Source organism: Microcaecilia unicolor, chromosome 6 (genome assembly GCF_901765095.1).
Source record: "Microcaecilia unicolor chromosome 6, aMicUni1.1, whole genome shotgun sequence".
Lineage (NCBI taxonomy): Eukaryota > Metazoa > Chordata > Amphibia > Gymnophiona > Siphonopidae > Microcaecilia > Microcaecilia unicolor.
In genome coordinates this window covers 246,115,050-246,132,288 of record NC_044036.1, presented here as the reverse complement: position 1 = coordinate 246,132,288, position 17,239 = coordinate 246,115,050, and positions in this window count along the sequence as shown.

Below are 17,239 nucleotides of genomic sequence, written 5' to 3'. Positions count from 1 at the left end.
TGTCTTGGTCTTAGGCCTGCTGCTGTGGTTGCTGTGGCTCCTCTGGAAGGGCCTGTCCTCTGCACTGGGCCAGATTATGAAACATGCAGCAGGCCATGAAGATTCAAGTGACCTTTTTAGGGCTATAGAGGAGTTTCCCTCCAGGCCGATTGTTCTGTCCTTTGACAGCCTTGCCTTAGTTATAGTAGGTTCCTTAAATGTGTTTAATGCGTTACTGCAGATCTGTCTGTAAGTTAGAGGAGCAATGCATTATGTGTAATATAGTTCACAGCTAGTGCAGACACACTTGTCTGTTTGTTTTAAAACTTTCTCCGAGGACTTAGCCTCGGTCCTCAGCGTCTTTTGCAACAGCTCCAGTCCCTCGCTTTGCAACCTTCCCGTTGCACTTCCGGCAGTGGATTGGATCACTTCTAGAGCAGCTGTTGAGGCCGGGCAAGGAGGGAACAACAATGTTGGTGGTGAAAGGGAAATTTCCTCTCCTTGTGGTGATTCCCCCTCTCTAGATATCTCCACAATGGGATCCGTTCCCCTCGCTGTTTGGGAGGTCCCGGTAAGAAAGCGCTCAATGCTCGGCTGGATAGGCGAGAAGGGCGGGGGGCACCTGTCTCACCATCCCCTTACGTTTCGTATGCGGCATATTATAAAATCTCTTGAAGAAAAAAAACAACTTGACAAGAGCGTTTTTCAAACCGACTGACTATGCTGCCATCTTGACACGCCCCCGTCACCCATGAGGTTCTAACCACACTGCTGGCAGAAGTGTCCACCATCAATGCAAGACCTTTGATCCCAGTGTCCTCTGATCCAGAATCGCCTTTGGTCCTGACTCCAGCCACGCGCTTAACACAAAAAAACAAGTGTGCCTCCAAACCCGCCTAGAGACTTTGATGAGAAAGATTTATGCAGATGGCAATGGAGACAAGTTCAGAGCCTTCCAAACACCTTCTGGAACCGCTGGAGATGAGAGTATCTCCCAACCTTACAGATCTGTAACAAATGGCAGACCAGTAAGGCCAAAATATCAAACATGAAAAGAGCGGGTTTGTATGAATGGGAACCCTGTTCAAAAATAGTGATAAGAAAAAATGGAAAGGACCTCAGATAAGTGACATACAGCAATAATGCTGAACAAGTTGTGCTCTACATGAGCGTCACTACAAATCAATCACTGGTCACTTTCTCACCATCCTCCTATGTGCTCAAATTTTGTAACAAATCAAATATTAAATATCAAAAGCTACATTGCCCATAATGTTAAACATCACTTAGCTGCAAAGCGGTCACCTTTGGGCTTCCCTGCCCAACGGACCCATTTCACCACCACAGGGCTTCTTCAGGGGCAAACGGGGGGACCCTCAGCATGACCGTACTTTGACAACTGGACAATCTTACAAACTGCCATCCAAAACACTGGCTTTCTGTAAGGAGGCAAAAAGTGGCACTTTTCCTTATCACTATTTTTGAACAGGGTTCCCATTCATACAAACCCGCTCTTTTCCTGTTTGATATTTTGGATTTTTTGAGCGGTAGTTCCCCTACTGAGTATTGTAGACTAGTAAGGCCAACATTCATGAAGGCGACATTGTCTTACTCAAGGACAACCAGACTCAACGCAATGATTGGCCCTTGGCATTAGTCATTAAAACTATTCCCAGTAAAGATGGAAACATCAGAAAGATTGAAGTCAGAACTGTGAAACAAGGAACAGCAAAGAACTTCTACAGACCTATCCCTGAAGTTATGCTTCTCGTACCGCATGAAGAAACGCAAGCACAAAGAGCCAGCTTCCATTCATGAATACAGAGACTTAAAGACTCTCTCTCTCTCTCTTTTGTGTTTAGTGTTGTTGTTGTTGTTGTTGTCTGTCTCTCGTTGCAGGTCCTGAGTGGTGAAGAAGATGACCCTCAGCTGACGAATAGCCTGAATACAGATAATGGACTTTGCATGTTATTAAGCTGTTAAATTGTGATAATATTGATAGTGGTATCTACCGATACCAGGCGAGGAATGTTCTGTCCTTTGACAGCCTTGCCTTAGTTATAGTAGGTTCCTTAAATGTGTTTAATGCGTTACTGCAGATCTGTCTGTAAGTTAGAGGAGCAATGCATTATGTGTAATATAGTTCACAGTTAGTGCAGACACACTTGCCTGTTTGCTTAAAAACTGTTATCATTAATGTAATGTTGCCTGAACCTCTTCTCCTTCTCAGCCTAGCTTGACTGCCTTGCTACCTGATGGCTCTGTCTCATTGGTCTTTATGCTCTTGTTCTTTGGGCTTGGGAGCCCCCCTGCTTTTCCCCTTGTTCTAGCTTTGAAACTTTCTCCATCTTGCTTTCTGTCAGTACTTGGCTTGATAAACTCCTGAAGAGAACTTGGTTTTTTACCTTGTAAAATATATCTTGTCAATAAGATATAGCATGTTCCAGGCATCCATTTCTGAGCTGTCTCTGCCTGTTCATCTGTTTTTCCACCTCAGCAGTAGAATTGATTTTCCTCAGAATTCTACCTCCAAGCATTGTTTTCAGCCCAGAATAACAAAGTCTCTGTGTTATGAAGCACCCCTTCTGACTGTGAGTACATTGATATGTTTATGCAATAAAGAAAATATCAGAAAAAGAAAGAGACTTCAAGGTGTGCTGGTGTGCCAAGGTTTATGCTTCAGGATATTAAGATTTTGTTAGTTTCAAGTCTTAAGAGAACTGAATACCGATTGAGATATTGGAACCTGTTTTTGAGCTGTCCAAAGGTGTGCTCTATCATGCCATGTGCAATCCGGTGTGTATTGTTGTAGTCCTCCTCCACCATGGTTTGGGGGTGCACTAGTGGGGTCATGAGCTAGGTCTGCTATGGTTATCCTCTGTCACTTGGGGGAGGGGAGCAGACTGAGAGACATGGGTGTATATTGGCCAGTCTGGGTACCATCTGGAAGTGGAGTGGGAATTTTGGGTTGTGGAGACACCTGGAGAAAAGCAGTGATGAAGGTTTGTGGGAGGAGGGGGTATGGGGTTTGTGGGTCCCTGTTGTGCTCACCCTTGGTTTTAGAATTTGAAGTGTTAAAGATTGAGATTTTTTGACCTCACTACTTCTTTTAAAAGTATTTTAAGTTCCTCAAAGAGAGGTATTGACACCTTATTTGTTGTTGTTCACTTTTTGTGACACAATTTTGTTGACTTATTAAGACCTTTTAATGGAATTTTTTAAAAAATGTAGGCTTAATCATTGACCTAAACAGGAAGGCTAAAGCCGGTAGTCTTCTATAGCATGTCAGATTCTGTTTCTGCCTCTGTTGTGGCAATACTGCTGCTCTGTGAAGAGGGAGAGAGTGTTGTTTGAGTATTCTCCGTTGTATAGCTGCTTTTATTTTCCATCAGGGTCCTGTAATAATTTTGGTTTTACTATTTGAATGCATTTTTACATTTTTTAAAGTTATATTTGTCAGAATGGGCAATTAGAGGAAAACTTGTCTCTGAGATATGGTGTCCTTTTTGGTACTGCTTTTTTCTTACACCGTCACATGAATGAGACACCGTATTTGTATTGGCACTATTTTGCCTTATCAGCAATGTAGAATGATTTATGCACTATTCCAATTTCACAGTCTGTTTGTAAATAGCTTTTATCATGTGTTTTGTCACATCTATATGTATGCCTTCTACATAGTTGATTTATTTTATTAGATGATTTTGCCCTCATGATTTTATATATTTTTTTGCTTGCCATACAGTTGTTTTCTCCATGTAATGATTTTGACTGCATATGTTTTGTTCATTCTGGATGATATGTTTTTAACTCTGTTTTCATGTTCTATTATTATTTAGACAGGGCTAGATTCTATATATGGTGCCTGAAAATTCCATGTGGGAAAAAACCCCACCTAGGTGTATTCTATAAAGTATGCCTAAATGTTCATAGAATAGGCTTACATTTCCACACGGTATGTAGAATATGCCGAGCGCCGGTCCATGCAACTAAATTTAGTCATGGTGAATTAAGCCAACTAAAATCTAGTGTAAATCCTGATGCCTAAATTAGGCACAGAGTGGGTGTATTCTATAACAGTGCGCTTATATTTTAGAAACATCCATGACCCACAGATTTCACCTATAACAGCAGCACAAATAATTGTGAAGCAAAAACAGCGTACAGGGCCTCAGATGGAACAAACAGATGGAGCTAAAATGTTGAGGAAGCAATTTTATTCAAGGTCATGATGCGGCCTGTGTTTTGGCAAATGCCTGCTTTATGGGTCTACATACCTTTAAAAAAAAACAAAACATAAATGAATAACAATTAATAAAAATGTATATAAGTGAATAAGAGCCAATAAAAAAAAATGTCAAAGTAAAACAATAGGCCCACATATAAAACATATACCAAATATCACATAAATACAGAGTGGAGTAAAGAGACAATGGGGCCCTTTACAAAGGTGCATAAGGGCCTATGCACATCCAGCATATGCCAAATCGGCATTACCTCCCAGCTACCGTGTGCCCCGGTCAGTAATTCTGAATTTGGCATGCACTGAAAACACATGGTAGAAAATATTTTTTATTTTCTACCACATGGCGCTTACCCAGCAGTAAACAGCAGTGGGCACATGTTGCATGCCTACTGCCCGGGTAGTGCATGAGACCTTATCGCTAAGTAGATGGCAGTAAGGTCTCAGGCCAAAACTGGATGCACGCTGTTTTTTATTTTGCTGCATGTCCATTTTAAAAGGTCCTTTTTCCAGACGTGGTAAAAACTGGCCCAACATACACCCCAAAGACGCACTCACATTACCACAGGCCAGTTTTTGCCATGGCTTAGTTAAAGGGCCCCAATATATCTTCCAATGAGCGTTTACAAACAGAATGGCAGGATAACAACATACTGTAAAATATACATAAGAGTAATAAGTTAGATGAAAAGGAAAACATACTTTCTGAATGTGCAAAAAATCATAGTATAGTCTATACCAGACACATACCCCTGGATTCTATGTATGACACTTTTGAGTTGTGCATGCAAATATGGATACACGTTCAATATGCATGCAACTTAGTTGAATAATGAGCCACTCAGCACTGATAAATGGGTAATAACAAGCAATTATTGGCAATAATTAGAATATACATGTGCATCTTTTTAGGCGTGTTCTATAAAGAGGTATGCATAAATTCTAGTGTGTGGATCTAAAAAGGGGGCATGGTCATGGGAAGAGCATGGGTGGGTTGGGGGCGTTCTTAAAATTTATGCACATTGTTATAGAAATAGGGGAATTCATGCCTAACTTGTGCATGGGGATTTACACCAGGTTTTCATTGGTTTATATGGTCATGCCTAAATGTATGTGAAACCAGAAATTATGTAAAATCCAATATATTCAAATGCAAAAAATCATATACACAATATAAATAAATTATATAATAGTTATGTGCTCAGTGTTTTTTGGTGTAAATACAGAGACTCAGGACTGAGATGTAAAACACCTTCTTATCATCATTGCACGCCCTGCCTCCTCCTATTACAAAACTAGTTAAGAGAGAGTTCCTCCCAAAGCTGCTGTATTTTTTGTTCCCCTGAAGACGCCGTTTTACTGGCGAAACATGGCCCATGTAGGGAACTTGAGTTTTGTTTTGTTTTATTTTGTGATGTGAAATAAGCTACACGAGAAAAGTATTACATTGACCAGGAAGCAAGATTGGATTCTGTATGCACGTCAAAGAATTGGACTTAAATCCACTATTCAAGCTAAGTACCAGCATTATATGTGCACATTATTACTGCACTTTAAAACAAGATCTTAACTAGTTTTGTAATAGGAGGAGGCAGGGCGTGCTATGATGTTAAGAAGGTGTTTTACATCTCAGTCCTGAGTCTCTGTATTTACACCAAAAAAAATCTGAGCACATAACTATTATATAATTTATTTATATTGTGTATATGATTTTTTTGCATTTGAATATATTGGATTTTACATAGTTTCTGGTTTCACATATATTGACATATAGAAACTGAATATAAAGAGTACCCATTTACCATAGTGACATGCCTAAATGTAGTCATATTACCTAGCACTTTGTGCTATTCTATAAACCGTCCTTTAAGCGCAATATATAGAATAGTGCTAAACGTAATTTTTTTGCCAATTTTTTGTAGGCACCATTTATAAAATCTAGTCCATAATGTGTTGCACAAAGGTACCATTAACCGATATTGCTTATACAGAAATATTATTATGAAAGTCTATTTCACAAATATGCTCATTTATATATGGTCTAAATTGCTATCATCATCATTCAATATTGCGAGATGCATAACAGATATATAACTTCATGAACAGAACAATAGTGCCTTAGCCACTCATCTTTTGGTACTTAACACTCACATGGAGTCATTAAATTAAAAACATTGATATATTTTGGTTGTAAAAAACTGCTGATTTCTTTAATCTACATGCAGCACAAAAATGCACTACCTTAGGAATTTCTAAAAGCCAGCGCTTGCCTCAGTCTTTGTGCTGGTACTTTCAAAACTCAAATCTTAAAATAAATCTCAAATATAGTGTGGCAAACCTAAGAATACATCATTTAAAAAAAAAAAGCCCTAAGAGTGCTATCTATATATATATAAACTTCATGGTAGCTTACTTAGGTAACCAACGAGAGTTGAAAATGAAAAAGCACATATTACTAAAAACGCAATATACAATATGTGCCTAGTACATAAGTATTGCCATAGTGGGAAAGACCAAAGTTCCATCAAGCCCAGCATCCTGTTTCTAACAGTGGCCAATCCAGGTCACAAATACCTGGCAAGATCCCAAAAAAGTACAAAACATTTTATACTGCTTATCCCAGAAATAGTGGATTTTCCTCAAGTCCATTTAATAACGGTCTATGGACTTTTCCTTTAGGAAGCTGTCCAAACCTTTTTAAAACTCCATTAAGCTAACCGCCTTTACCACATTCTCTGGCACCGAATTCCAGAATTTAATTACAAGTTGAGTGAAGAAAAAGTTTCTCCGATTTGTTTTAAATTTAATACATTGTAGCTTCATCGCATGCCCCCTAGTCCTAGTATTTTTGGAAAGTGTAAACAGACGCTTCACATCTACCCATTCAACTCCACTCATTATTTTATAGACCTCTATCATATCTCCCCTCAGCTGCCTTTTCTCCAAGCTGAAGAGCCCTAGCGGCTTTAGCCTTTCCTCATAGGGAAGTCGTCCCATTCTCTTTATCATTTTTGTCGCCCTTCTCTGCACCTTTTCTAATTCCACTATATCTTTTTTGAGATGCGGCGACCAGAACTGAACACAATATTCGAGGTGCGGTCGCACCATGGAGCGATACAAAGGCATTATAACATCCTCAGTTTTGGTTTTCATTCCTTTCCTAATAACACCTAACATTCTATTTGCTTTCTTAGCCACAGCAGCACACTGAGCAGAAGGTTTCAACATATCATCAACGATGACACCTAGATCCCTTTCTTGGTCTGTGACTCCTAACGTGGAACCTTGCATGATGTAGCTATAATTCGGGTTCATCTTTCCCACATGTTTTTTTGCACTTGCCCACATTAAACATCATCTGCCATTTAGACGCCCAGTCTCGTAAGGACCTCCTGTAATTTTTCACAATCCTCCAGCGATTTAATGACTTGGAATAACTTTGTGTCATCAGCAAATTTAATTACCTCACTAGTTACTCCCATCATTTATAAATATGTTAAAAAGCAGCGGTCCCAGCACAGACTCGTGGGGAACCCCACAAACTACCCTTTTCCATTGAGAATACTGACCATTTAACCCTACTCTGTATTCTATCTTTTAACTAGTTTTTAATCCACAATAGAACAGTACCTGCTATCCCATGACTCTCCAATTTCCTCTGGAGTCTTTCATGAGGTACTTTGTCAAACGCCTTCTGAAAATCCAGATACACAATATCAACCGGCTCACCTTTATCCACATTTTTGTTCACCCCTTCAAAGAAATGTAGTAGATTGGTGAGGCAAGATTTCCCTTCACTAAATTCATGTTGACAATTAGGCTTATTTTCGAAAGAGAAGGATGCCCATCTTTCGCCACAAATCAGAAGATGGGTGTCCTTTTCTCAGGGTCACCCAAATCGGCATAATCGAAAGCCGATTTTGGGTGTCCCCAACTGCTTTCCATTGCGGGGACAACCAAAGTTCCCAGGGGCGTGTCGGAGGCGTGGCAAAGGCGGGACTTGGATATGCCTAACACATGGGCGTCCTCGACCCACAATCGAAAAAAAAGGGCATCCATGATGAGCACTTGGACGACTTTACTTGGTTCTTTTTTTGTTATGACGAAGCCACGAAAAGGTGCCCGAAATGCCCAGATGACCACCAGAGGGAATTGGGGATGACCTCCCATTACTCCCCCAGTGGTCACTAAACCCCCTCCAACCCTCAAAAAATAGTTTAAAAATCTTTTGTGCCAGCCTCTATGCCAGCCTCAAATGTCATACTCAGGTCCATCGTAGCAGTATGCAGGTCTCTGGAGCAGTTTTAGTGGGTGCAGTGCACTTCAGGCAGGCGGACCCAGGCCCCCCCCCCTCCCATTACACTTGTGGTGGTAAATATCAGCCCTTCAAATCCCACCACAAACCCACTGTACCCACATGTAGGTGCCCCCCTTCACCTGTAAGGGCTATGGTAGTGGTGTACAGTTGTGGGTAGTGGGTTTTGGGGTTTTTTTTGGGGGGGGGGGGGTGCTCAGCATAGCACACAAGGTAAGGGAGCTATGTACCTGGGAGCTTTTTCTGAAGTCCACTGCAGTGTCCCCTAGGGTGCCCAGGTGTACTGGCATGTCAGGGGGACCAGTGCACTACATATGCTGGCTCCTCCCACGACCAAAGGGCTTGCATTTGGTCATTTCTGAGATGGGCGTCCTTAGTTTACATTATCGCCGAAAATCAGAAACGACCAAGTCTAAGGACGACCATCTCTAGGGACGACCTAAATGCCAAGATTTGGGCGTCCCCGACCATATTATCGAAACGAAAGATGGACATCCATCTTGTTTCGATAATACTGGTTTCCCTGCCCCTTCGCCGGGATGTCCTCAGGAAAACTTGGGTGCCCCTTTCGATTATGCCCCTCTTTGTCTCATTAATCCATGCTTTTGAATATGCTCTGTAATTTTGTTCTTTATAATAGTCTCTACCATTTTGCCCGGCACTGACATCAGACTCACCGGTCTATAATTTCCTGGATCTCCTCTGGTACCTTTTTAAAAAATCGGCGTTACATTGGCCACACTCCACTCTTCTGGTACCGTGCTCGATTTTAAGGATAAATTACATATTACTAACAATAGCTCCACAAGTTCATTTTTCAGTTCTATCAGTACTCTGGGATGAATACCATCCGGTCCAGGAGATTTGCTACTCTTTGGTTTGTAGAACTGTCCCATTACATCCTCCAGGTTTACAGAGAATTCATTAAGTTTCTCCGACTCGCCAGTTTCGAATACCGTTTCTGGCATTGGTGTCCCACCCAAATCTTCCTCGGTGAAGACCGAAGCAAAGAATACATTTAATGTCTCCGCTACGGCTTTGTCTTCCCTGATCGCCCCTTTTAGCCCTCGGTCATCTAGTGGTCCAACCGATTCTTTTGCTGGATTCCTGCTTTTAATATACCTAAAACAATTTTTACTATATGTTTTTGCCTCCAACGCAATCTCTTTTTTCGAAGTCCCTCTTAGCCTTCCTTATCAGCGCTTTGCATTTGACTTGACATTCCTTATGCTGTTTCTTATTATTTTCAGTCCGTTCCTTCTTCCATTTTCAGAAGGATTTTCTTTTACCTCTAATAGCTTCCTTCTCCTCACTTTTTAACTATGCCGGCTGTTGTTTGGTCTTCCATCCTCCTTTTTTAATATGCAGAATAAATTTGGCCTGGGCTTCTAGGATGGTGTTTTCGAACAGCATCCATGCCTGATGTAAATTTTTGACCCTCGCAGCTGCTCCTCTAAGTTTTTATTTTTTCCCACTGTTCTTCTCATTTTATTTATTTATTTATTTATTTATTGCATTTGTACCCCACATTATCCCACCTTTTTGCAGGCTAAATGTGGCTTACAGAATGTTGTTATGATGCAGTCATTACATCATATTAAATACATAAGCTGAAAGTAGATGAATTAGATGCAAGGTGCTAGAAAGGTGTTGTGAGAGGCGTTTTGATGCACCTGAGTGATTTGAGGAGTGATTTATTAAGGATGTCTTTCGTAGGCTTTGTTGAAGAGGTGTGTCTTCAAAGATTTGCGAAAGCTGGTTAGATTGTCCATATTTTCAGGGCCATGGGTAATTCGTTCCAGATCTGTGTGCTTTTATACGCAAAAGTAGTGGCGTAATTCCTTTGCAGCTGGGGAAGTTCAGATTGAGGAATTTGCGGGCCGATCTTTTGGCGTTTCTAGGTGGTAGGTCCACTAGGTTTAGCATATAGAGTGGGGCATCTGCGTGGATGATTTTGTGGACGGTTGTGCAGATCTTGAACTCGATTCGTTCCTTGAGTGGTAGCCAATGTAGTTTCTCTCTTAGAGGTTTTGCCCTCTCGTATTTAGTTTTTCCAAAGATGAGTCTGGCTGCGATGTTCTGGGCTGTTTGGAGTTTTTTAATGGTCTGTTCTTTACAGCCTGTGTACAAAGTGTTACAGTAGTCCAGATGACTTATTACTAATGACTGTACTAGGGTACGGAAGATGTTTCTTGGGAAAAAAGGTTTTATTCTCTTGAGTTTCCACATCGAGTAGAACATTTTTTTCGTTGTATTCTTCACATGGGTATCGAGTGTAAGGTATCGATCAATAGTGACTCCAAGAATTTTCAGGTTTTCTGAAATAGGGAGTATGCAGTATGGTGTGGTTATGGTAGGGTAATTGATTGTGTTATATTGGGAAGTAAGAACTAGACATTGAGTTTTTTCTGCGTTCAGTTTTAACTGGAATGAGTCCGCCCAGGAGTGCATGATTTGGAGGCTCTGGTTGATCTCGTTGGTTATTTCATTTAAGTTACTTTTGAACGGGATGTGGATCGTGACATCATCCGCGTATATGTAGGGGTTAAAGTTCTGGTTGGCTAGAAGTTTGGCTAGTGGTATCATCATAATGTTGAAAATAGTTGGCGAAAGGGGGGATCCCTGAGGAACTCCACATTCCGGTGTCCAAGGTGGTGATCTGTCATTATTCGTTGTTACTTGGTAGGATCTGGTGTTGAGGAATCCTTTGAACCATTTGAGAACTGGGCCTCCGATTCCAAAGTATTCTAGCAGGTGTAGTAATATTCCATGGTCTACCATGTCAAAAGCAGTAGACATGTCGAATTGTAGTATGAGTATGTTCTTGCCTGTTGCAATTGTTTTTTTGAATGAATTCATTGCAGACACTAGTACAGTTTCAGTACTATGATTTGATCTAAATCCTGATTGAGATTCATGTAGAATTGAGTGTTTGGTTAGGTATTCCGTGAATTGTTGCGTCACTATGCCTTCCATCAGTTTTGTTATGAACGGGATCGAAGCAACTGGTCGGTAGTTGGTTAGGTCCATTGTGCTTTTCTTGGCATCTTTTGGCAGTGGAGTGAGAAGGATATTTCCTTTGTCCGTGGGGAAGAGACCATTTAGGAGTCTGTAATTTACTTGGTTTGTGAGGTCTTTTGTGAATTGTTTGGGGGCGGCTTTTAGTAGGCTAGTAGGGCAGATGTCAAGTTTGCATTGCGATTTGGCATATTTTCCGAGCCAGTGTGTGAGTTCGTCTACTGAAATCAAGTGAAAGTTGGTCCATGATCGATTGGCTGGATATTCCCCAGGTTTCGGGTCTAAGCATTCAAGGATGCTTGTGTACTCGGTGGTATTGCTTGGTATCAGGCGTCGGAGCTTTATAATTTTTTCCTTGAAATAGTTCACTAGGTTGGTTGCCAATGGGGTGTCTATGCTATTCGAAGTGACCTGTGTGGTGTTTAGGAGATTATTTACAAGTGAGAAGAGTTTATGCGTATCCTTGTAGTTTGGTCCTATTATAGTTCTGTAGTGCAATCTTTTGGTTTGTCTGATTTTGTATTTATATTTTCTTCGTAACTGTTTCCATTCTTTGAGTGTGTGTTTGTCTTTTTTTTTTTTTTGCTCCAAGCTCTTTCTAGCCTTCTAACCTGTGTTTTTAGTTCTTTCAGTTCTTCGTTGAACCATGGGATTGAGCTTTTCCTGTGTGAGGTTCTAATTTGGAGTGGTGCTATCTTGTCTATGACTGTTCTGCATCTGTTGTCCCATTCTTGTAGAAATTGGGGTGAGCCAGTGGTTGTTGTCCGTTCGTCGGTGTATATTTGTTGCCAGAATGTTAGAGGGTCTATTTTGCCTCTTGTAGTATATGTTCTTTTTTCTTGTTTTTGTTGTATCTCTTTTGTTTTCCAAAGGAGGGAGGTATTTGCCTTGTAGTGGTCTGACCACGGTGTGGCTGTCCATTTTGTGTCTTTAATTCTGAGGTTCGCTTCTAATGAAAATTTATGGGTAATGATGTCTAATGTATGTCCTTTCTTGTGGATGGGTTGCATGTTAGGCCAATGGAACTCCCAGAGTTGTAGGAATTCCTTGCATTCGTGTACATTGTTTGTGTTAATTTCTTCCAGATGAAGGTTGATGTCTCCTGCTATAAGAATATTTTGGGAGGACAGGTAAGTATTTGATATGAAGTCCGTAAAGTGTGTCTGGGCATCTTGCCATTTAGCCGGGGGTCTGTAAAATAGGATTATGTTTAGTTGGTCCTGCAGGTTAGGGTGATTGATTCTGATTGAGGCTATTTCGATTTGGGGAAGGATAGATTCAGCCGCTGTTGTGACTGTGTATTGGGATTTATAAATTATCGCTATGCCTTTTTTAAAAGTTAAACGCTAATGTATTTGTTTTCCTATGTATACTTACTTTAAAGCTAATATCAAATCTGATCCTGTTATGATCACTGTCCCGCACCAGATCATGCATTCCACTAAGGACTAGGTCTAGAATTTTTCCTTCTCTCGTCGGCTCCTGTACCAGCTGCTCCATAAAGCAGTCCTTGATTTCATCAAGAAATTTCACCTCCCTAGCATGCCCCGATACTACATTTACCCAGTCAATATCGAGGTAATTGAAATCACCCATTATTATTGTGTTGCCTAGTTTGTTTGCACCCCTAAGTTCCTTTAACATTTCTGCATCCGTCTGTTCATCCTGGCCAGGCGGACGGTAGTACACTCCTATCACTATCCTTTTCCCCTTTACACATGAAATTTCAATCCACAGTGATTCCAAGAAGTGTTTTGTTTCCTGCAGAATTTTCAATCTATCTGATTCAAGGCTTTCCATAATTACAATGCTACTCCTCCACCAATTCGATCCACCCTATCACTACGATATAATTTGTACCCCCGGTATGACAGTGTCCCACTGGTTATCCTCCTTCCATCAGGTCTCAGAGATGCCTATTATATCTAATTTTTCATTTAGTGCAATATATTCTAACTCTCCCATCTTTTTTTCTTAGGCTCCTGGCATTCACATATAGACATTTCAAACTGTTTGTTGTTCCTATTTATATCATGCTCAGTACTTGACAGTATTAATTTGCAATCTTTTATCTGATTTTTATTTTTATTTAAGGACACCTGATCTACTACGGTCTCTTTTGCAACCTCACTTTCTCCGAGGACAAGCAGGCTGCTTGTTCTCACTGATGGGTGACATCCATGGCAGCCCCTCCAATCGGAAACTTCACTAGCAAAGTCCTTTGCTAGTCCTCGCGCGCCCATGCGCACCGCGCATGCGCGGCCATCTTCCTGCCCGAACCGGCTCTTGTTCGTCAGTCTTCTTTTGTCCGCGCTCGGTACGGTCGTGTTTGCGCCGTTCGCGCCCCTTAAGTTGACCCTCGCGAGTCTTTTGACTTTCGCTTCTAAAAAAAAAAAAAAAAAAAAGGGATTTCGGAGAAGGGCCTTTCGGTCTTTTTCCCCTTCCCGTATTTCCAGTTTTTGCCCCGTTAAGTTTTCTTTCGTTTTCGGGGTAGGCCCCTTTGAGGCCTCGGGTCGAGTATTTTTCTCCCCCTCTTTTTGGTGCCTTACCGCAATTACGAGTTTTGATTTCGCCGGCGTGATTTTTCCGCCCATGTCATCGAAGTCTCCCAGCGGCTTCAAGAAGTGCACCCAGTGCGCCCGGGTAATCTCGCTCACTGATAGGCACGCGTCGTGTCTTCAGTGTCTGGGGGCTGGGCACCGCCCGCAGGCCTGTAGTCTTTGCGCCCTTTTACAAAAAAGGACTCAGGTAGCGAGATTGGCCCAGTGGAATGTGTTGTTCTCGGGCTCTTCGTCGGCATCGGCACTGGGAGTATTGAGTGCATCGACGTCGACAGCGTCAAGACCTCCGCCCTCGGCCACGACTGTATCGATTGCATCGAGGCATCGACCCTCTGCATCGTCGGGGCCGAGATATCGGAAGGCGGTGTCGGTGGTACCGGGACCTCCACTAGTGCTGATGTCGTCGGACGGTGGTGCTTCGACTGGAGTGCAGGTGAGGGCTGTCCATTCCCCTGCTGGTGGCGGTGAGCCTTCGGGTGGGTCTCCCCCTACCCTGAGGGCTCCTGCGGTACAGCCCCCCCGAGACCTTTTTCGGCCTCGGCCCCGAGGAAGCGACGGCTGGATTCTACGTCCTCCTCGTCGGTACTGGGGAGCTCTGGTGACATGCTTCATTTGAAAAAGTCAAAGAAGCATCGACACCGGTCCCCTTCCCGCGTCGGTACCGAGAGCTCTGGATCGCCGAGGGAGTCGGCACCCAGTAGGCATCGGCACCGGGAGGACCGCTCACCCTCTGTTCAGGAGGTGTCGATGCGCTCCACCTTGGACAGCCTGGAACAGCCTCCACGCCCGGAACAGATTCTGACTTCGACACCTGCATCGGCTTCCATGTCTTTCTCCACAGCCGCCCTGCACGAGAGTCTCCAGGCCATTCTCCCAGAGATCCTGGGAGAGCTGTTGCGCCCTTCCCCTCCGGTACCGGGGGTGCTTCCGCCACCGGTACCGTCGAGTGAGGCGCCGGCTGGCCCCTTGCCCGGGGTGAGGTCTCCGACATCGGTGCCGCTTGTGGTACCGACTGCGGTCGCCTCCCAGGAAGGCTCCCCGATGACGTCGGCGGAGGGAGCTTCGCCGGTGCGGGCGAGGGAGTCTACCTCTCGACGCTCACACCGTGGCCGTGTTTCCACGGAGTCGAGCCGGGCACGGCTTCAGACACAGGTTCATGAACTTGTGTCTGATACCGATGGTGAGGCCTCGTGGGAGGAGGAGGAGGACATCAGATATTTCTCTGACGAGGAGTCTGATGGCCTTCCTTCTGATCCCACTCCCTCCCCTGAAAGGCAGCTTTCTCCTCCCGAGAGTCTGTCTTTTGCGGCCTTTGTCCGGGAGATGTCTACGGCCATCCCCTTCCCGGTGGTTGTGGAGGACACGCCCAGGGCTGAAATGTTTGAGCTCCTGGACTATCCTTCTCCACCTAAGGAAGCGTCCACAGTACCCATGCATCATGTCCTCAAAAAGACATTGCTGGCGAACTGGATCAAGCCTCTAAGTAATCCCCACATTCCCAAGAAGATCGAGTCCCAGTACCGGATCCATGGGGACCCAGAGCTGATGCGCACTCAGTTGCCTCACGACTCTGGAGTTGTGGATTTGGCCCTAAAGAAGGCTAAGAGTTCTAGGGAGCATGCTTTGGCGCCCCCGGGCAAGGACTCTAGAACCTTAGACTCCTTTGGGAGGAAGGCCTACCATTCTTCTATGCTCGTGGCCAAAATCTAGTCTTACCAGCTCTACACGAGCATACACATGCGGAATAATGTGCGGCAGTTGGCGGGCTTGGTGGACAAGCTCCCTTCTGAGCAAGCCAAGCCATTTGAGGAGGTGGTCAGGCAGCTGAAGGCGTGCAGAAAATTCCTGGCCAGAGGGGTGTATGACACCTTTGATGTTGCGTCCAGGGCCGCTGCTCAAGGTGTGGTGATGCGCAGACTCTCATGGCTGCGTGCCTCCGACCTGGAGAATAGGATCCAGCAGCGGATTGCGGACTCGCCTTGCCGTGCGGACAATATTTTTGGAGAGAAGGTCGAACAGGTGGTAGAGCAGCTCCACCAGCGGTATACCACTTTCGACAAGTTCTCCCGCCGGCAGCCTTCAGCTTCTACCTCCACAGGTAGACATTTTTATGGGGGAAGGAAGACTGTTCCCTACTCTTCTGGTAAGCGTAGGTACAATCCTCCTTCTCGACAGCCTGCGGCCCAGGATAAGCCCCAGCGCGCTCGCTCTCGTCAGCAGCATGCGCCTCAGCAAGGCCCCTCAGCTCCCCAGCAAAAGCAAGGGACGAGCTTTTGACTGGCTCCAGCAGAGCATAGCCGACATCAATGTGTCAGTGCCGGGCGATCTGCCGGTCGGGGGGAGGTTGAAAGTTTTTCACCAAAGGTGGCCTCTCATAACCTCCGACCAGTGGGTTCTCCAAATAGTCCGGCAAGGATACACCCTCAATTTGGTTTCCAAACCTCCAAATTGCCCACCGGGAGCTCAATCCTACAGCTTCCAGCACAAGCAGGTACTTGCAGAGGAACTCTCCACCCTTCTCAGCGCCAATGCGGTCGAGCCCGTGCCATCCGGGCAAGAAGGGCTGGGATTCTATTCCAGGTACTTCCTTGTGGAAAAGAAAACAGGGGGGATGCATCCCATCCTAGACCTAAGGGCCCTGAACAAATATCTGGTCAAAGAAAAGTTCAGGATGCTTTCCCTGGGCACCCTTCTTCCCACGATTCAGGAAAACGACTGGCTATGCTCTCTGGACTTGAAGGACGCCTACTCGCACATCCCGATACTGCCAGCTCACAGACAGTATCTGCGATTTCAGCTGGGCACACGTCACTTCCAGTACTGTGTGCTACCCTTTGGGCTCGCCTCTGCACCCAGAGTGTTCACGAAGTGCTTGGCTGTAGTAGCAGCGGCGCTTCGCAGGCTGGGAGTGCACGTGTTCCCCTATCTCGACGATTGGCTGGTGAAGAACACATCCGAGGCAGGAGCTCTACAGTCCATGCAGATGACTATTCGCCTCCTGGAGCTACTGGGGTTTGTGATAAATTATCCAAAGTCCCATCTTCTCCCAGTGCAGAGACTCAAATTCATAGGAGCTCTGCTGGATTCTCGGACGGCTCGTGCCTATCTCCCAGAGGCGAGAGC